Consider the following 22,567-nt stretch of genomic DNA (forward strand, 5'->3'; position numbering starts at 1 on the left):
TACCAGCACTTTGGGAGGGTGAGGCCAGTGGATCACGAGGTCAGGAGTTTGAGACCAGCCTGGCCAACATGGTGAAACCCCATCTCTTCTAAAAACACGAAAAAAAAATTAGCTGGGCGTGGTGATACTTATCTGTAATCCCAACTAATGGGGAGGCTGAGGCAGGAGAATTGCTTCAACCGGGGAGGTGGAGGTTGCAGTGAGCCGAGATTGCATCACTGCACTCCAGCCTGGATGATAAGAGCAAGACTGTGTCCAGAAAAAAAAATTATCTGGGCATGGTAGTGCGAGCCTATAATCCTAGTTATTGGGGAGGCTGAGGCAAGAGAATTGTTTGAACCCAGGAGGTGGAGGTTGCAGTGAGCCAAGATCGAGCAAAGTTCAAGCCACTGCACTCCAGCCTGGGTAACAGAGAGAGACTTCATCTCAAAAAAAAAAAAAAAAAAAAAAAAAAAAAAAAAAAATTAAAAGACACCAGAAAGTATTAAGGAAGGAGACCACTACTACTCCTGCTGCCCTCCTCCCCCCACCTTGCCTAGTTCACAAGACAGGAGGAAAGAGAGAAAGAAACAAAAGATAAATAGCCAGACAACCTTGGCACCACCACTGGGCCCTAGGAGTTAAACAAAGTAATAACAATAACATCAACCCCTGGCCTAAACTACTTGTGTTATCCGTAAATTCTAGACACTGTATGAAAAAAGCATTGTAGAGCGGTTTCAAGCCGGCGTCCGGGAGCGGCGGTGTTGGGCGACTGCGGGGGCGGCTCTACCCAGCCTGAGGCCTCGCCTCTGCCTCCCGCGGTGCCCTGGAATCCGCCGACATGAATCCCATAGTAGTGGTCCACGGGGCGGAGCTGGTCCCATCTCCAAGGATCGGAAAGCGCGAATGCACCAGGGCATCGTCAGAGCCGCCACCGTGGGCTACAGCATCCTCCGGGAGGGCGGGAGCGCCCTGGGTGCCGTGGAGGGAGCTGTGGTCGCCCTGGAAGACGATCCCAAGTTCAACGCAGGTTGTGGGTCTGTCTTGAACACAAATGGTGAGGTTGAAATGGATGCTAGTATCATGGATGGAAAAGACCTGTCAGTAGGAGCAGTGTCCGCAGTCCAGTGTATAGCAAATCCCATTAAACTCGCTCGGCTTGTCATGGAAAAGACACTTCATTGCTTTCTCACTGACCAAGGTGCAGCACAGTTTGCAGCAGCTATGGGGGTTCCAGAGATTCCTGGAGAAAAACTGGTGACAGAGAAAAACAAAAAGCGCCTGGAAAAAGAGAAGCACGAAAAAGATACTCACAAAACAGATTGTCAAAAGATGCATGACCTCCACTGTGCCACTAGTGGTGATGCTTTGGAACAATAGAGGGAATACATGCAGTGTTTTCTAGATGTGCCCAAAGATGGAATATCTTGATTAAACTTACATTTCACCCTATAACAAGTCTCAGGCGCACCATGAGAATACCAACGAAATGCTGTTGAAGTAATTAAATTGAATTTAGATAAGAAGAATTCAGCAAAACCATAAAAAGTCTTCAAAGAGCAAATCATGGACTTTAGCAAAAAACAAAATTAATTTTGAACTTGTAGTATTTAGTATAAATCTGATTTCTATTAATAAATTTAACAAAACCATAAAAAAAAGAAAGAAAAAAGCATTGTAAAACTTTTTGTTAGCTGATGCATGTATCCCCCAGTCATGTTTCCCACGCTTGCTCGATTTATCACGACCCTTTCACGTGGACCCCTTAAAGTTGTAAGCCTTAATAAAGGCCAGGTATTTCTCGGGGAGCTCGGCTCTTAAGACACAAGTCTGCTGACGCTCCCAGCCGAATAAAAAACCTCTTCCTTCTTTAATCCGGTGTCTGAGGAGTTTTGTCTGTGGCTCGTCCTGCTACAGTATGAGTGTTGCCTTATGGAAGAAGAGAAGCTATTGCCTGTTTGCTTTTACATGCTCTTTATTCTTCAACATATGCCTTCTGTCTTATCTCAAGATGCATGGACATCATTGTCAGGCAGATCTTGGTTCAAGGCTGGGCTCAGCCTCCTTTACAGTGGTATGAATGTGGTGAGTTACTTAACCTCCAAGGCCATACTTTGTTCATTTGATTTTTAAAATACTTCACTGGCTCTTCATGGGGATTAAATGGGATATTTACTATTTCACTTACTGTGCTCTACAAAATTCCTGATAAGTTCCCAGTAAGGGATAGCCATTTACATTCTTATCCTCTGTAATTTTCTTCCTCGTATTATGTTTAAGTATTTTTGTTTTCTTTCATGGAGAAGGTACTAAGAAAGTAAGATGTGGGAAAATGGGACTATTTACATATCAGAAAAGGAAGATTAGTAAAAAATTAATACATGTTATTTCTTCTGCTTGTCCATGTTGATTTCTCCTGCAAGGATAAACTTGTCTCTTTTTGCTCATTGCACCCAGGAGGGACAAAACCATGTCCAAAGGTCCCCTTGTTGAGGCTCTGACATTAGCTATTTTTTTATTTTGTTTTGGGGCGTACCACCCCCTGGGAACACTGGTCTTGCCGTCTACACAGGCAGGGAGATCTGACCACTGGACATATAGGTCTGAAACTTTGGAGAAAGGATTAGGCTGGAGATATCTACTCAGGAATTCATCAGTGTATGACCTAAGCCATATTGGTAGGAGTGCACAGGGAGATTTAGAGCAGAAACAGGACCACGGTGAAATTGTGGGGGGGGCAACATGTAAGAGCTCACCGGGGCCGGGTGCAGTGGCTCACACTTGTAATCCCAGCACTTTGAGAGGCCAAGGCAGGCAGATTGCTTGAGCCCAGGAGTTTGAGACCAGCCTGGGCAACATGGCGAGACCCTGTCTCTACCAAAAAAGTACAAAAATTAGCAAGACATGGTGGGATACACCTGTAGTCCCAGATCCCTGGGAGGCTGAGGTGGGAGAATTGCTTGAGCCCAAGAGGTGAAGGTTGCAGTGAGCCAAAATTGCACCACGGCATTCCAGCCTAGGCAACAGGGCAAGATCCTGCCTTAAAGAAAAAAAAATCACAGAAGAATAAAACGCCAATGAAGGGAAATGAGGTAGAGTGGTCAGAAAGCAAAGAAGAGAGAACTAGGAGACAGAAGTGTCCCCATCTCTGTGGCAGGCAGATTAGTGGCCCCCAAAGATGTCCACCTCCTCAGGGGCCACAGACGGTAACTGGCACCAGTCCTTGGACTGTTAGGAACTGGCCGCACAGCAGGAGGAAATACTTGCCTATTTATGTTATCACTATGAAAGCCATGAACAGGTCAACATGGGGTCATTTATTCTTATCTAGAGCACTGGTTTCATCTTTTACTTGCTACCATAAAGGAGGTCCTTGACCAATTCTTGTATTCATGGATAAATTCATAGTATGGATAAACCTTGCTTTTTCAGCTATTGGATCTGGAGGAATACCTTCAGATATGTACAGCCAGGAATAGGAACTATTTGTTATGCAAGTTAAAGAAAATCATGCATGAGAAAAATGTTGCCTCACCTAAGGAAAGAAGGAAGGAGAGAAGGAAGGAGAGAAGGAAGGAGGAAAGGATGGAAGGAATGAAGGATGGATGAAAGAAATGAAGGATGGAGGCTGGGTGCAGTGGCTCATGCCTGTAATCCTAGCACTTTGGGAGGCCGAGGTGGGTGGATTGCCTGAGCTCAGAAGTTCGAGACCAGCCTGGGCAACATGGTGAAACCACGTTTCTACTAAAATACAAAAAAAATAGCCAGGTGTGGCAGTGTGCACCTGTAGTCCCAGCTACTCAGGAGGCTGAGGCAGGAGAATTGCTTGAACTGGGAGGCGGAGGTTGCAGTGAGCCAAGATAGCACCACTACACTCCAGCGTGGGTGACAGAGCAAGACTCCGTCTCCAAAAAAAAAAAAAGAAAAAGAAAAAAGAAATGAAGGATGGATGAAAGGAAGGAAAGGAAGGAAGGTACCAGTATGTAGCCTGTTAGGAACTGGGCCAGTGAGCAAGCAAAGCTTCATCTGTATTTACAGCCATTGCCCATGGCTCACATTATCACCCTTTCTTTATAAATAAAGATAACACAATTGCATCCTTTAAACCGCTAAGTTTGTGGTAACTTGTTACAGCAACACAAGCAAAGAATACAGTCACCAAGGGTATAATAAACTGTCCAAAGAGGGAGTGGTTGGCAGAGTTCAATGCCCCAGGCATATGGGTGGCCGCAGATGGGGTGGTACTCTAAGTCAACTTGGGGTGTGCATTTTTTAAAATTAGGGTGGAGGCAACAGGTTGTGAGGGCAAGGCTCAGAGTAAGGGGTGTGACTTCGTTGACCAGGGACGGGAAGGGTGAGCCAGGCTGGAAGGGGTTGGGTCTTGGTACCAAGCCCACCTCCTGGGGTGAGCCAGAGTCTGGGGCCAACAGCTTAGCTGTAGGTACGGTAGCAGCAGATAGAAGAAAAGTGAGGCCATCTCTAGTTGCCTCTTGGACAAGATTGGCAGGTGGGCAGTGCACAGAAATAGAGCACCTGGGAAGGGGGTGGGGTGTATCTAGCCGGACAATCCTGCAGACTCTTGGCATTAAGAAGGCCTCTCACTTTGAGAGGCCAAGGCAGGAGGATCACTTGAGGCCAAGAATTTGAGACCAGTCTGGGCAACATGGCAAGATCCTGTCTCTTCAAAAAATAAAAAACATTAGTTGGGCATGCCTGTGTTCTCAGTTACTCAGGAGGCTGAGGTGGGAGGCTCGCTTGAGCCCAGGAGGTGGACTCTGCAGTGAGCTATGATCATACCTAGCCTGAGTGCTGTACTGCACTCTAGCCTGAGTGACAGAGCAGGGCTGTGCCTCTGAAAAAACAAAACGAAAAATAATAAATAAATAAATAAATAAATAAGGCTTTTCCATAGGCAGCAGGCTGAGTCACTCACTGACTGGGTTGGGATTGAAGGTTAGGGCTTCAGTCCAAGATGAGAATTCGAATGCTATATGGGTGACTAGGAGCTGGACTAAAACAGAAAACAAATGAAAAGGTGAGACTCCAGGTAGATCCTGGTTTGGGTGCAGAAGGTGCAAGTCTAGGTATCAGAATATGCTCCTGAGAAATGGGGGCAGAGGCAACTAGGTGATGGGAAACTGAGGCTGAATGTCAGAGTGAGGCCTGGAGGGAGTTAGTTCTCCTTCCCGCACCAGTTCAGATCTGAGATTATCAGGAGGGGGATCAAATAGCCACAGTCAGAGCCAGCAAGGCTCGCCATAGAGAGCAGAAGTAATGTCACAAAACTGGGTCAAGGAATAGTTAAGAGCAAAGCAGCCCCAACCAAGGGTGAAGCTCTCTCTCATCCACAAGTTCTTCCAGTGCTCCTGGTGAGGCTCCTAGTCTGAGGATGGAGCAGATTAGAAGGTGAAGATAGGGAGGGAAGATGAGTCAACTTAAGGCCAGGAGTTTGAGACCAGCCTGGGCAACATAGCAAGAACTTGTCTTTATATGGAAAGCTATATAATTTTATTACAACCCTGTGTCAAGTTGAAGATGCTGAGGCTTTCAGAGGACATCGCTTTGCCCAGTGCCCCAAAGCTATTAAGTGGTGAAAACAGAAATGGCTTTGGGTCTCTGAACTCTCGGGTTTGGGCTATTTTCCCTACACCACAGCCAGCTCTCCAAACAGGGCCAGGTCATGATTTGCATCTGGCTTGGGTCCACATGCACATAAGGATTGTATAATCTTGGCTCCTTTTTGGTAGGGAAAATTCTATGCATTTGAATCCTGAGAAGAGGACACTAGATTTCGTAAAGCTATTGCGTTTTCTATACTGGCTGTGAGTCAACTGGAGTTGAGATGAGGTGAGAAAGGGCTGGGAATAAGAGCTAATGGATTCGGCATGGAGATATGACCCTTGCATTTTTCACTCCATTTTAATCTACAGTGAGATGGCCTTCCATGGAATATTTCTGTGATGAAGTCCTGTCCAAAAAAGAAATCACTCATCACAGATGGTAGAGTGAGATGTAAAAATAAATGAAACTGCATATCAATGTTTTTTTGAGAAACCATTGTTCTGAAAAGGGGAGGGGGCACAGCCAACTCACGCCTGCCATCATTCACAATTAGGCACACCGGATCCCATCCTCAGAGATTCCAACTAGGTAGGTTTGCACCCAGACATTCAAAGAGCCATTCTGATGCACGTCAAAGGCTGAGCACCACGATGCTAAGTTCTTCTTGTGACAATTTCACTTTTGTGGGTTTCATTATCCTCGAGTGGCCCTGTAACTCCTTGCGTTGCAGAAATCTGTGCAGAGGCGGGAATCAGAAACCTGCCCTATGTGAGACCTGTGGTGAGAACGACGACACCAGTAAGCCCAGCTGACTTCCTCAAATTTGAGTATTGGTTGGTTAGTTAGTCTCTCTATGACTCTGCCTCATTTAGGTCTGGAGTTGCGCTCCAGTTTTTGGAGAAAAAATGGGCTGGCATAGTATTCACAAATTGGAGGATTTCAATGTTTCCCTTGACAGCGTTAAAAGCCTATCACCTAAGCCTTTCCAAGTGTTCTCTTTGCTTACTTGCCACATGTGGGTTTCACATCCAGAATAAGTCACCAGCCCTGAGAACATCTGATTTCCATTATCCTGGCAGTTTCTCTGATGGGGCTTCTCTGGGTGAGCAAATGTATCCTTCTCTCTTTCTTGTTTTACCTGGTTGGCATAGGAGGGAAGAAACCCAACACAGATTTTGGTATATAAAGATTGTGGAATATTTCCAGATGTGACGTGTATAATCCTGTTGGTTCTGCTATGTCTGCCAAGCGAGAGTCTAACAACTGTGTATTACAGAATAGAACAGGGTGTGAAACAAATGTGTAACACGATTCTGTTAGCAGGCTGTGCTTCAGGAGAAATGAACACAGTGTAATTAGCATGCACGCTGGGCTGCCTTTTCCCCTTTGTATTTTAAAATAATTTTTAATGAAAAGAGGGTTGAAGGGGAAAGGTAAGGTTGATCTGATGGAGCAGAAAATATTGAAGAACAATGTGTTTCTCTGGTTCTAATTCAAGGAGATTGAATTTTTCTGAAAATTGTGCCTCAGTGAACAGGCTCATGTTAAACAGAGAGAAAGAGGCAAGCAGTCATCCTGGAGAGGTGGCGGGGTAAAGAACTGATGACTTGTTTGCTCTCTCTTTCCCTTCCTGGTGTTGACTTGTTTGGACGAGCCTTTCTCAGCATGGGGAGGTGATGGGTTAAATGCAAAACTATATGGGAGAGACGACTGGGCACGGTGGCTCACGCCTGTGATCCCAGCACTTTGGGAGGCTGAGGCGGGAGTATCTTTTGAGCTCAGGAGTTCAAGACCAGCCTGGGGAATGTGGCGAAACGCTGTCTCTACAAAAAAATACAAAAATTAGCCAGGTGTGGTGGCGCATAGCTGTAGTCCCAGCTACTTGGGAGGTTGAGGTGGGAGGATCATCTGAGCCTGGGAGGTCAAGGCTACAGTGAGCTGAGCTGTGATTGCGCCACTGTGACACAGACCCTGTCTTAAATATATATATGTGTGTGTGTGTACATCACCATGCTCAGTATATGTATATATTTATAGATATGTATATACGTGTATGTATGTATTTATATGTATATACGTATCTATATATTTATACGTATACATATATATATTTATACGTATACGTATTTATATATATTTATAGATATGTATACATATACGAGCACCATACTGAGCATGGTGATGTACACACACACACACACATATATATATTTAAGACAGGGTCTCTGTCACAGTATAATATATATACTTACAAATATAGAGATACGTATATATATACACACATACACACACGCATGCGCATATATATACACACACATATATAAGGGAGAGGTTAGAAAAGTGAACACCTTGCCGGGCGTGGTGGCTCACACCTGTAATCCTAGCACTTTGGGAGGCCAAGGCAGGTGGATCACCTGAGGTCAGGAGTTGGAGACCAGCCTGAACAACATAGTGAAACCCCATCTCTATTAAAAAAAAATACAAAAATTAGCCTGTAATCCCAGCTACTCGGGAGGCTGAGGCAGGAGAATTGCTTGAACCTGGGGGTCGGAGGTTGCAGGGGTCAGGGGAGCCGAGATTGTGCCATTGCACTCCAGCCTGGGTGACAAGATCAAAACTCTGTCTCAAAAAAAGAAAAAGTGAACACATTAATACATGCTTGTAATGGAATCTGCTTGATTTCTGACTGTGGATGGTCTTGAAACCCTGCAAGGTCTCCTGAGCCCAGTACTCAGCCTTGTCCAGAACACTTGTAGCTCTACTGGAAGTTAGATCCTATTGCCTGTATCACGATGGACTTTCTTGATCTAGGGCTCTGCCTTTCTGCAAGACCTCTGATAATAACAGCCTAGTGTCATGCTTTGCAAATACTGACTGTCCCCCAACGTAGACTGCCTATTGCTTGCACCATTGCATCCCCTTCTGACAACTGCTACCATCACTGATGGGTTTGGTCCTGGGTCTTGGTCAGTTGCACCTCCAACATTCAGTGCATATCTATGACAGCATCCCCAATACAAGCATATTTTGCCTCCTGTTATACTACCACTGTGATTCATGAATGCTTGACCTGTGTGATTTCTTTTCTTTTCTTATTTTGTTTTTTGTTTTTTGAGACAGAATCTCACTCTGCATCCCAGGCTGGAGTGCAGTGGCATGATCTCGGCTCACTGCAACCTTTGCCTCCCAGGTTCAAGCAAATCTCGTGCCTCAACTTCCCAAGTAGCTGGGATTACAGGCATGCGATACCACACCAAGCTGGTTTTTGTATTTTTAGTAGAGACAGGGTTTTGCCATATTGGCCAGGCTGGTCTCCAACTCCTGACCTTGTGATCTGCCCCCTTTGGACTCCCAAAGTGCTGGGATTACAGGTGTGAGCCACCATGCCCCGCTTCTTTTTTTTTTTTTTTTTTTTTTGAGACAGAGTCTCCCTCTGTCTCCCAAGCTGGAGTGCAGTGGCATAATGTCAGCTCATTGCAACCTTCACCTCCCAAGTTCAAGTGATTCTCGTGCCTCAGCCTCCCACATAGCTGGGATTACAGGTGTGCGGCACCACATACAGCTAATTTTTGTATTTTTAGTAGAGATGGGGTTTTGCCATGTTGGCCAGGCTGGTCTTGAACTCCTGACCTCAGGTGATCCACCCGCTTCAGCCTCCCAAAGTGCTGGGATTACAGGCGTGAACCATGGCACCCGGCCAACCTTGTGATTTCTAACTATCTTCATGGACAGTCACAAAACAGTCCTGGGAGCCTAGGTTTCAGTCTTGGGAGCTTGGATGTGTTGTTTAACTGCTGTCTGTGTTAGTGGCTTTGTCCAAAGAAGGGATCGTGGGACCTAGACCTCGCACCTTTGCAACTAGATAAACCAAAAGTCAAAAGATGCTTGATAACAATGAACTGCACTAATGTCTTGGTGTCTTTATTGGGTCTGTGCTTGCTGTATTTCACCTCTCTAGGATGACAGGCATCCTCAGAGTTGGACCCAAGTTTGTGGTTCAATTTGGAAACCATGCAGGATGTTCCAGAAGTATTATAGAATGCCATCAGACATGTTTAAAATTTGTTAAATTTGACACAAACACTTTACTTCTACTTGCAATATCATTATCTTCTAAATTATAAATCCACTTTTTGAGTCTTTTAAATATTTTCAAAGCTCATTGTCACTTTTGTCCAATGTAGGCATATTTTTTGAGACAGGGTCTTATTCCGTCAACTAGGCTGGAGTGCAGTGGCTCAATCATAGCTCACAGTAACCTTGAACTCCTGGGCTCAAGTGATCCTCCTACTTCAGCCTTCTGAATAACTGGGACTTTAGGTGTGAGGTGGCTCAGCTAATTAAAACAAACCTTTTTTGGTAGAGATGGGCTCTCACTATGTTGCCCAGGCTGGTCTCAAACTCCTGACCTCAAGTGATCCTTCTGCATCAGCCTCCAAAAGCACTGGGATTACAGGCATGAGCCACTGTGCCCAGCTCATTTTTGTGGAAATCCAAAAAAAAAACTTCTATTTGGCAGTGGGTGTGGCTCAAAGGTAAGCAATATAACAAGTATTTTTGGAAAGTACAAATTGAGCAAATGCAATGTGAAATGCAGGGATAAGTACATATATAAGTAGTGAACATAGTGAGCTTGGGCTTAAAATAAAGTCCCAGTTGTACTATGTAAATAAGAGCATCCTCTGTATTCTTTATGGATGGAGTAAGAGGAATTGATTTTGAGATCACCCGTGTTAAATTCTTTGGAAGAACTATCATGTATTTCAAAAATTCTGTTTGTATTTTAAACTCAGTGAAATTCACTCTCTCATATTTTAGCCCGCACCTATAGTAAAAATAAAACTGGCAACTTCTAGTGTTTATACCATTAGTATTCCATTATATTTCCCAGATAAACAGCTGGAGGCCATCTATTCAGTGACAAATGTGTTTGATTTGACTTCATCACCACCACAAGACACATAATTTACTAACATTTGCTGTAGTACAATTTTTTTTTTTTTTTTTTTTTTTTTTTTTTGATACGGAGTCTTGCTCTGTCGCCCAGGCTGGAGTGCAGTGGCTGGATCTCAGCTCACTGCAAGCTCCGCCTCCCGGGTTTATGCCATTCTCCTGCCTCAGCCTCCCAAGTAGCTGGGACTACAGGTGCCCGCCACCTCGCCTGGCTAGTTTTTTGTATTTTTAGTAGAGACGGGGTTTCACCGTGTTAGCCAGGATGGTCTCAATCTCCTGACCTCGTGATCCGCCCGTCTCGGCCTCCCAAAGTGCTGGGATTAAGGCTTGAGCCACCGCGCCCGGCCTGCTGTAGTACAATTTTAACGAGTAGGGTGATTCACCCTGGGAGGGGAGAGAAGAAGAATGCAAAAACCAAGAAACGAAAACAGAGGCAAAGGCGAGTATGAAATTAGTAAGGTATCTGTGCCTTTAAAAATCTCTACTTTTACAGAAGCACAACCTTGACACAGAAACATGCACAAATTATAAGGACACAGATCAACTAACTCTCACAATTTGAGCACATCCACGTGCCAACATTCAGCTCAAGAAATGGAACACATCAACAATCTAGAACCACCCTTCCATACCCCTCCTATACCTGCCTTCCCCAAAGTACCTGAGATCGACTGTGTTTTTGTTGATTTGTTTTTGTTTTTTTGTTTGAGAGGGAGTCTCAATCTTGTTGCCCAGGCTGGATTGCAGTGGCGCAATCTTGGCTCACTGCAACCTCCATCTCCCAGGTTCAAGCGATTCTCCTGCCTCAGCCTCCTGAGTAGCTTGGCTTACAGGTGTGTACCACTACACCTGGCTAATTTTTTTGTATTTTTAGTAGAGACGCGGTTTCACCATATTGGCCAGGCTGGTCTTGAATTCCTGAACTCATGTGATCTGCCCACCTCAGCCTCCCAAAGTGCTGGGATTACAGGCGTGAGCCGCTGCGCCCGGCCTTGTTGATCTGTTTTTAAGGATCTTTGCAAACCATCATTTGAGCAGTTTCTCAGCCAGTCCCTTGTAAGGAAGTCCTGGTTGTGTTTGTAGACTAAGGTTTCCATGACTCAGGTGTTAGATTTGGGCACTGTGTCCTGAAGTTTCACAGTGGCTCAAAGGGGGCAAAGGTTTATGATGAGAGGTACGAATCTACCATCCTTTCCCCTGCTGCCTTAGAAAGCCACAGTCATCTTTTTCTTTCTGCACTGACTTCTCCAGCATGGACACAGGCAGACACCTGATCTATTTCCTTTCAGGACTGCTGTGAGGCTCTGATGACATGATGGATGTGAGAACACTTTGAACAGGATGAAGTATTGCTCAATTATTATATCCTTTAACAGATGTGATGGAGGGGTACTGATAGTGCAGGGAGTTGTCTTGAACAAGAGGAAGGCATGTAAGTACATGTCCAAACCAAAAGAGGTACTGACCCTAATGGTTTTAACCGGCTTTCTATGATTCTCTAATTTTGGAGAAATGTCATTAACTTATTAGCTCTTCACGGCATAACCCTAATAAGGGCCAGTGACAGAATTATCTCTATAGGATCTTATGCGGTGGTCCCCAACCTATTTAGCACCAGGGGCTGGTTTCACGGAAGGCAATTTTTCCACAGAGGGGGCTGGGGGTGGGGGGGATGTAGTGGGATGAAACTGTTCCACCTCAGATCATCAGGCATTAGTTAGATTCTCATAATGAGTGCACAACCTAGATCCCTCATGTGCACAGTTTACAATAGGGTTAATGTTGAAATGGGAAAAGTTTTTCCTTATCTCCCTCACAGGGCATGCAATGGGGGTGTGGCTCACTTCTTCAGTGCCCTGCTGCTCAAACCCCTAGCGGGAGCACGTAGACAGACAAGTCTAGGGGTTAGTTTTTACAGCTCCTGAAGCCCCAGTGCGCATCTGTGACCACGTGCTCTTTCAGCTTAGCCATGCTCAGGCAGCTTGTGTTAATTAGCTCAATTACACCCTCTGCCTTACGGCAAAGACAGAGGGCTTTCTCTATCTTGGGTTCTTGCCCTAATGTACTGAAAAATTGGATCACAGGTGAGCTTGGAGGATGGGTGCAAGGCTTTATTGAGTGGTGGGAAGTAGCTCTTAGCAGATGGATGGGGAGCCAGAAGGGGGATGGAGTGGGAAGGTGCTCTTCTCCTGAAGTCGGGCTGCTCAGCAGCCAGGCTCTCCTCTGACTGCCCTTTGCTGAATTCCTCTTAGTGTCCATGTTGTTCCATCATCAATGGCCTGCCAGCATCTGTGGGTGTGTTTTTCTGCCAGTGTGTTCTTCTTGGTGTCCAGCTGCTTGTGTGTGTGCCTGCTGGGGTCTCAAGGGTTTTTATAGGCATAGGATGGGGGGTGTGGTGGGCCAGAGCAGTTTTTGGAAAATGCAACATTTGAGCACTAGAACAGGAATGCCTGTCCTCACGTAGCTCTGTGGGCACAGGCCCGAGAGTGGAGCCCTTGCCAGGGACTCCACTCCTCTCTACCCAGCACTTCCCTACCCTCCTCCCGTATCAATGCTCCTATGGTAATCTAATGCTATGGTTAATCTGACAGGAGGTGGAGCTCAGGCAGTCACGTTCACTGGCCTGCTGCTCACCTCCTACTCTGCAGCCCAGTTCCTAACAGGCCACAGACTGGTACCAGCCTTTGGCCCGGGGTTTGAGGACCCCTGATCTAATGAACTTTATTCTGTTTTGTAGCTGTTCCTATTTTCCCCAACTACATCCAATGTATCAGCAATGTGAATTGTTGGTTATGAATGAGGTAAATCATAACCTAATAGCTTGTAAGTAGATGAAGAGATTATCAGAAAAATCAAGGTATATTAACCTACTAATAGAGGACTATTTTTACACAGAGCCCAGCATATTCTAATATTTAGGATATGAACTAATGACCTTTCTGTGCTTTGCCTAGGCAATTTTTGGAATACAGGTTGGTACCCTGCAGATGATGTGTTAGGCCTTGGCAATATAATAGTTAATGAAGAGGTCACTCTCTTTACCCAATGATGTTTTAAATTTCTCTGTAAGTTTTTCTTACCTTGTTTAGTTTCCTTCTTACTTTGCTGTGTTTTCAACTCAGCCTCTTCTCTTTTGGCTTTGCATTCCTGGATCATAGAGGTTAGATGTTGCCTATCAAGAATAAGTTTTCAGGCCAGGTGCAGTGGCTCACACCTATAATCCCAGCACTTTAGGAGGCCGAGACGGGCTGATCGCAAGGTCAGCAGAGCAAGACCATCCTGTGTAATATGGTGAAACCCCGTCTCTACTAAAAACACAAAAAATTAACCGGGCATGATGGCGGGCGCCTGTAGTCCCAGCTACTCAGGAGGCTGAGGCAGGAGAATGGCATGAACTTGGGAGGCGGAGCTTGCAGTGAGCCGAGATTGCACCACTGCACTCCAGCTTGGGGGAGAGCGAGACTCCCTCTAAAAAAAAAAAAAAAAAAAATTAGAAACCTAAGTTTTCTAGGCCAGATGTGGTGACTCATGCCTGTAATGCCAACACTGTGGGAGGCTGCAGAGGGTGGATCTCTTGAGCCCGGGAGATCAAGACCAGACTGGGCAACATGGCGAGACCCTGTCTCTACAAAAAATACAAAAATTAGCTGGGCGAGGTGGTCCATGCTTGGAGTCTCTGCTTTTCGGGAGGCTAAGATTGGAAGATGGTTGATCCTGGGACGTAGAGGTTGCAGTGAGCTGAAATTGCGTCACTGCACTCCAGCCTGGGCAACAGAGTGAGACTCTGTCCCAAAACATAAAATAAAATTTCCTCTTTTATTGCTCCTCCTTTTAGTCTAGGTAGTAAAATCCTTTGCCCACTTATGCATTTTTGTTTCATCAGGTTTCTATTATTATTTTACTCATTATTTATTTATTTTAGAGACATATTCATACTCCATTGCCCAGGATGGGGTGCAAGTGGTGCAATCATAGCTCACTGCAGTCTGAAACTCCTGGGTTCAACTTCCCACCTCAGCCTCCTGAGTAGCTAGAACTACAGACGGGCACCACCATGCCATGATTTTTAAACTTTTTTGTAGAGACAGGGTCTCTGTGTTTCCCAGGCTGATCTTGAACTCCTGGCCTCAAGCGATCCTCCTGCCTCAGCCTCCCAAAGGACAGGTATTACAGTCATAAGCCACCATACCTGACCTGTTATTTATGCATTTTGCACATGGTGGTCACGGTGGTGGGGTCTCTTTCCTTGTCCTTGACAGCAGAGAGATATGTTTAGTCATGATACTTACCAAATGGTTGAATATGTGTGTTGCCTGTGGTGTTTACTTATGCACTGGGTCAAACACCCTTCTCAGAGCTTCAGTGAATGCAGCTTTTAAGACTGATTCTCGAGGCCAGACGTGGTGGCTCACGTCTTGGGAGGCCGAGGTGGGCGGATCACGAGGTCAGGAGATCGAAACCATCCTCCATAACACAGTGAAACCCCGTCTCTACTAAAAATACAAAAAATTAGCCAGGCCAGACGTGGTGGTGGGTGCCCATAGTCCCAGCTACTTGGGAGGCTGAGGCAGGAGAATGGCGTGAATCCGGGAGGCGGAGCTTGCAGTGAGCCGAGATCGCACCACTGCACTCTAGCCTGGGCGACAGAGCAAGACTCCACCTCAAAAAACAACAAAAAAAGACTGATTATCCACCGGGCATGGTGGCTCACTCCAGTAATCCCAGCACTTTGGGAGGCAGAGGTGGGTGGATCAACTAAGATCAGGAGTTTGAGACAAGCCTGGCCCACTGGCCCACATGATAAAACTCTTCCTCTACTGAAAATACAAAAAATTGCTGGGTGTGGTGGCATGCACCTATAATCCCAGCTACTCAGGAGGCTGAGGCAAGAGAATCTCTTGAACCTGGGAGGCGGAGGTTGCAGTGAGCTGAGATTGCGCCACTGCACTGCACTCCAGCCTGGGAGACAAGAGTGAAACTTCATCTGAAGAAAAAAAGAAAAAAAAACCTGATTCTCAATATGTGTTGAGTTTATGCTAGGGAGGTTCTGCTACAAAAGATGATGCCTTCATTCCCAAAGCCTGAGGTTCTAACAAGTGTAGGAAGTGAAACCTTACCCACAGGTCCCAAAATAGAGCACTACGAAAGCTCATCTTTACTACTCATAAGTAAATGAATAAAATAATAACTCTTCCTTAGGGTTTCACCTTTCAAGGTGTATCCTATGCCCAGACTCCTACCAGTCCAGCCCACCTACTTGGGTTCATTATTTTTGAGAATGACAGGCTCCAACTGAATGTTGAAAAAAGAGCCCCTGATTTGGGTGAAGAGAGGTAGAGTTTGGGGGAAGGGAAATTGCATTCTTATAGCCTTTAAAAATGAACATTTTTTGTAAGAGATGGGCTACTACTCGAGTTTCTGGTGATATATACCTTGAACTGGAGACGAAACACTGGAGAGGAAGCAGAATATCTACTTTCAGCCCAAGTGAGCTATTCATTCCATTGGCCTCGTAGAGGAAAATCTCCCAATTCTATCTAGAAATAGATTGACTTTTGGTCCCGGTTTTCCATGGAGTTGGGGGTTTTATTATTTTTCTGTGTTTTTAAAGGCATTTTAATTAAAAATTGGGAAAGGCTGTTTCAGGGCTGCTAAGTAGATGATATTGAAAACTGGGAGCTGAATTACTGATTAACTGATTAACTTTATAATCGTTATATTTATCCTTTGCTTCTTCAATGTGTCTTCTTTACCACTTAATGAAGTTCTTTGTTTTTTTTCCAATCACAAATATTCTTTCTATTCAATACTTTGAGCTTCTCTATTTCTATTTAAATGCAACTGGAAGGAAACGTTTTCTATCAGACAAATATTGTTTTGCAATTAAACTTGTTTAACAAAATCAAATTGATATATTTTAACCTACAACTCTGTTTTGAATCCTAATTTTAGAGTGGATTGGAAATGTTCCATTGGACTCGTATTCTTCCTAATCTCTACTTTTTGATATATTGTTGTGCCTTGGAAACATAATTTTTTTCTCATTTCCCTTTGAGTTTTCATGGTATTATAAAATGACAGTAAAATATTTAAATTACTTATTTTGGGTAACTTTCATTCTTTCACTGTGGTAGCAGATACAGTAAGTTAAAGATTATACTTCTAAAGTGGTTATTGAGGCCAGATGCAGTGACTCACACTTGTAATCCCAGCACTTTGGAGGTCGAGGCGGGTGGATCACTTGAGGTCAGGGTTTCGAGATCAGCCTGGACAACATGGGAAAACTCTGCTTCTACTAAAAATACAAAGCTTAGCTGGGTGTAGTGGTGTGGGCCTATAGTCCCAGCTACTGGGGCAGCTGAGGCATGATAATCACTTTAACCCAGGAGGAGGAGGTTGGAGTGAGCTGAGATCACGCCACTGCACTCCGGGCTGGGTGTCAGGGTGAGACTCCATCTCAAAAAAAAAAAAAAAAAAAACAGGGGGTCCTTGATAAGTGATGTTAGCAGACCTCTTTTCCATTTGTTCCCATTTCTAGAGGCTTCCCCAAGCTCCCTGTACTCAGAAGCCTTCATGCATGGTAAGTCCTGATATGGTTTGGACATGGATTGCGTGTCCCCACCAAATCTCATGTTGAAATTTAATTCCACAGTTGGTGGTATTGGGAGGCGAAGCCTAGAGGGAAGTGTTTGGCTCATGGGATGGACCCTTCATGAACGGCTTGGTGCTGTTCTCGCCATAGTGAGTGAGTTCTTGCTCTTGCGAGACCGGGTTGGTTCTTGGGGGAGAGGATTCGTTCCTGAAAGAGTGTGTTGTTTTAAAGCTAGTACCCCTTTGGGCTTGGCCTGTCTTCCCCTTTGACCTTCTCAGCGATATATTGATACAGCACAGAAGGCCTCACCAGAAGCCAAGCAGATGTTGCTGCCATGCTTCTTCTTCTTCTTTTTGTTTTATTTTTTGAGACACAGTCTTACTCTGTCACCCAGGCTGGAGTACAGTGGCGTGCTCTTGGCTCACTACAACCTCCGCCTCCTGGGTTCAAGTGATCCTCCTACCTCAGCCTCCCAAGCAGCTTAAACTACAAGCGTGCACCACCACACCTGGCTAATTCTGTATATTTTAGTAGAGACAGGGTTTTGCCATGTTGACCAGGCTGGTCTTGAACTCCTGACTGCAGATGATCCACCTGCCTCAACCTCCCAAAGTGCTGGGATTATAGGGGTGAGCCACCATGCCCAGCCAGTGCCATGCTTCTTGTACAGTCAGCAGAACCGTGAGCCAAATAAACCTCTTTTCTTTACGAATTACCAAGCCTCAGATACTTCTTTATAGCAACACAAAATAGATTGAGACAAGCCTACGAGTTGAGCTCTACCTCAGTCTCTTCCCTAACCCCAGGCTTGCATTTCCAACTGTCTGGTTATGTCTTTGTCTAAGTAAAAGAGGCATCTCACATTTAAAGGTACCAAAACGGAATTCTTGATTATTCTTCTTTTCTCACCAAAATTCCTCCAAGTGTACACCTCCCATCTTCTTATCTCAGCAACCCCATTCTACCCGTTGTCTAGCCCAGAACTTCAGAGCCACCCTAGATTCTTCTCTCTTACATCATATTCAACCCTTCAACAAATGCTGCAGCTCTAATTTCTGAGCTCATCCTGAATCTGTGCCCTGCTCACCACCTCCTCCTCTACTTCTCTATCCTCACCTCCTAAATGGCTTTCTTATTTACACTCTTGACTCCTTGGAACCTAGTCTCCTTGCAGCATTCAGAATGATCCATCTAAAATGCAAAAGAGATCATGTACTTCCTCTGCTCCAAATCCTCTAGCAGTTCCTTGTCTCATTGGCCTCATCAAAGAAACAAAAAGTGCATTCAGAAAGAAATCTGTGCTAGCAAGGTCTCATGAGATCTTGCCCATGCATATTCTCTCTTCTCCCTCTCTGCGCTCCTTCTGTTCCCTGTGCTTGTGGGAATGTTCTTCCACCAGATGTCTGCATGGTTCAGACCCTCTTTCCCTTATGTGTGTTCAAATACCATTTCATCAGCAAAGTTTTTTCCCAACCACCCTACTAAATAACACCATCAATCATCCACTCATTTAACCTCACTTTATGTTTCTTTGTGGCACGTGACATGTTATATATTTACTGTGTGCTGACTATCTGTCTTCCCTATAATTGTGCTCACTGCTATATCTATTTATTTTATTTTTTAAAGACAGGGTCTTGCTTTGTCACTAGGGCTGGAGTGCAATGGTGCGGTCATAGCTCACTGTAGCCTCGAACTCCTGGGCTCAAGTGATCCTCATGCCGTGGCCTCCTAAAGTGATGGGATTGTAGGCATGGGCCACTACACCCGGCTGCATGGCTATAATCTTTAGTGCTTAGAACAGCTCTAGGTACAACCCATATTTGGTGAATGTATGAATGAATTGATCATAATACATTAGTTTTGCTCTTCCCAGGCCATTAAAGACCCTCACTCTGGTTAGTAGTTTTCAAACTATTTTTCTGCTATAGAACATTCTCTGCAAACAAAGTCTCACAAAGAAGACTAATAATGCAAACCAGATGTATTTGGAGTAACGTGGTGGAGTGGCAGGTGGCAGCCAGGGAAGGGAGGTGCTCTTTTCTCCCTGCTGATCTCCTTTCAACTCGTCATCTCCCCTGGCAGCCTAGGTATGTTTGGAAACCACAAATGTAAGTTATCTCACCCAATCCCCATGACTGCCATACGAGGTAGATATAATCACCCCCATTCATAAATGAGGTAACTAACAAGATGCTGTCAGCTTGCCAAGACAACATGGTGAGTAAACCTCATGTTTGCCAATATAGTGAAACCACATCTCTACCAAAAAAAAAAAGTAATAATAATTAGGCGGGTGCAGTGGCGCATGCCTGTGGTCCTAGCTACTTGGGAGACTGAAGCAGGAGGATCGCTTGAGATCAGGAGTTGGAGGCTTCAGTGAGCTATGGTCACACCACTTCACTTCAGCCTGAGTGACAGAGCAAGACCCAGTCTCAAAAACAAACAAACAAACAAAAAAACCTTAGATTTTTGCTGTAGTTGGTATTAAAAAGCATCAAGAGGGGTGGGCACAGTGGCTCACACATGTAATCCAAGCACTTTGGGAGGCCGAGGCGGGCGGATCTCCTGAGGTCAGGAGTTCAAGACCAGCCTGGCCAACATGGCAAAACCCTGTCTCTACTAAAAATACAAAAGACAGACAGGCACGGTGGCACACACCTGTAATCCCAGATACTCGGGAGGCTGAGACAGGAGAATTGCTTGAACCCAGGAGACAGAGGTTGCAGTGAGCTGAGATTGTGCCACTGCACTCCAGCCTGAGTGACAGAGCAAGACTCCATCTCAAAAAAAATAAAAATTAAAAAAGCATCAAGGGGGTCCTCCAACTATTGATTTTCCCAGGTACTGAAGATTTCAGAAGGCTTCTTTGTATTTTTTTTATGGATTCCCTCCTGGGATAGGTAGGGGTAGGGGGGGACCATCCAGACAGGACTTTGGTCCCCTCTTGTAATCATGGAAGAAAGAGCATTGAAATAACAGCTCCCTTTTAATGAGCAGGGGCGCTCTGCCTTGCATTTGCTGAGGGTGTCTGTGCCTTTAAACTCACCCAACCTTCCCATGAACCTAGTAGGTAGTTACCAACATAATCCCAAAACAGGCACGGAGAAATCAAGTGACTTATCCAGCTGACAAAAGGATCTCCAGAGTAACCTTCAGTTCCCTGCTCTCCATGGTTTTCCTCTTTTACTTGTTTTGAATTCTCTAGCACCCAGGGAGGCCGGCCTGAGACTGACAAGGGCACTTAGGGAGTGGAAATGAAAAACAAAGGCACCTGCAGAGCCCATTAATGAGTGGAAATTCAACTCCCAAACCTAAGGGCTGGTTCCCTGAGCTGAAGGAGAGAGCTTTGATCACAGTTACTAACTGGGGAAGGGATTGACCTCGGTTCCCTGCAGGGAAAGGTAAACATTCTTGTGGAAATGTAAACACATCACTAATGGTCTAAATGGCCTGTAATGGAGGCATAATTTCTTTTGGAAACAAGCTCCACCATCAAGATAAAGATGCTGTTAACCCCTGTGGGGGTGATCTTTCCAACTCCAGCCAGAAGTTTTTCTGTGGTAGTGACGGCACCCACAGGGCAGATGAAGAATGAAATACTAATTTCCCAACCCCAAATCTGCCTTGATCTGCTTGAAAAGTCAGCACCTCCTCTGCTTGGGAGGTAAGTGTCACTCAGTATAGTTTTGCTCTGAAAAGTAGGTGGATAGGTGAGGTCGAGAAGGTGTAATTACAGGTGGATCCCAGAACGTCTCAGACTGTGATACCAGGCCAAGCTTTCTCTGCAAGTGCACCCATGAAAGAAACTTCCTCGCCACCATTATCAAAACAGCTGTCAGGAAAGCGCCCCTGTTATTAAATGTCGCTCTGCACGTCCGCATGGGAAGAGTCATCACAAGTGCTCGACCTGGAGGGGAAGCTGTTCAAGAGGAGGAAAGAAAGAAAACACAAGAATGAGCAAACTAAAAACAAACAAATGAAGTGTAAAAATTCCATTAGAGCTCTAGAAACAGTGAGACGAAATGGAAAAGTGGGAAATGGGGGAGAGCCTCTGAAGGTTTCTTTAGCTGTTTGGTGAATGGATCTGTCCTTCTGGTGAATGGATATGTCCTTTTTTTCTCTTTCTTCTTCTTCTTTTTTTTTTTAATTGAGTTTTGCTCTTTTGTCAAGGCTGGAGTGAAGTGGTGAGATCTTGGCTCACTGCAACCTCCACCCGCTGAGTTCAAGCAATTCTCCTGCCTCAGCCTACCAAGTAGCCGGGATTACAAGCACCCACCACCACGACTGGCTAATTTTTGTATTTTTAGTAGAGACAGGGTTTCACCATATTGCTCAGGCTGGTCTTGAACTCCTGACCTCGGGTGATCTGCCCACCTCGGCCTCCCAAAGTGCTGGGATTACAGGTGTGAGCCACCATGCCTGGCCCCTTTTTGTTTTTCAATCCATGGAGCAGTGGAAGAAGTTCTAGAAAGGTGACAAACAGGAGAATGTGCAGTCCCGACACAGCTGTGTCTCCCGCTCCACGTTGCCCAATGAAATAATGGCATCTTAGATCAAAAAACTAGAAAGCTATTGGTGGCATGTCTGACCTGGCCTTTGCAGGACACCAAAAACACAAATGACTATCAAAGACGGCTTACCAGGCACAGCTGAGTGAGGGGGAAGGGGTAGGTCGGCTTCCCAAGATTCAGGCACGAGGAAATTAAGTAGGATTTGTTATCCCCAGAGTCATCCCCATGATGGGCCAGTGAACTAAAGATAATCGCTAGGTGTGCGAGTGTCAGTCACCAATTAATAAAATTGTCTTGGAGCTGTGACTGCAAACCCAGGTGTACACTAGAATCACTGGAGGGAAGGGGTGATTTAAAAAGAATTCAATGCGCTGGGCATGTTGGCCCTTGCTAATCATCCCAGTGCTTTGGGAGGCCAAGGCAGGAGGATTGCTTAAGGCTAGGCATTCAAGACTAGCCAGAGCAATATAACAAGACCCTGTCTTTACAAACAACCACCACAAAAAAAAATAAAATAATAATAATAAATAAACACACACACACACACAATTCAATGCTAGGTCTCATTCCAGGATAGTTAAAGTAGAATTTCTGGGGGCAGGGCTCAAGCAGCCCCTTGTCTTTTTTTTTTTTTTTTTTTTTTTTCTGAGACAGGGTCTTGCTCTGTCATCCAGTCTGGAGTGCAGTGGTACAAGCATAGCTCACTGCAGCCTTCAGCCCCTGGGCTCAAGTGATCCTCCTACCTTAACCTCCTGCATAGCTGGGACTACAGGTGTGTACCACCATACCTGGCTAATTTTTTAAAGTTTTTTTGTAGAGACAGAGTCTTGCTATGTTACCCAGGCTGGTCTAAAACTCCTGGGTTTAAGTGATCCTCTTGCCTCAGCATCCAAAAACACTGCAATTACAGGCATGAGCTGCCTCGCCTGGCCCCCATGTTTATTAAAGCTCCCCAAGATGATTC

General features: G+C 45.1%; 1 pseudogene; it reads left to right on the forward strand.

Annotated features, from left to right (window-relative positions):
• Positions 1 to 823: 823 nt before the first annotated feature.
• Positions 824 to 22,567, forward strand: part of LOC104675893 — a 35,435-nt pseudogene continuing 13,691 nt past the window's right edge.

This window comes from Rhinopithecus roxellana, chromosome 6 (genome assembly GCF_007565055.1).
Source record: "Rhinopithecus roxellana isolate Shanxi Qingling chromosome 6, ASM756505v1, whole genome shotgun sequence".
NCBI classification, from domain to species: domain Eukaryota; kingdom Metazoa; phylum Chordata; class Mammalia; order Primates; family Cercopithecidae; genus Rhinopithecus; species Rhinopithecus roxellana.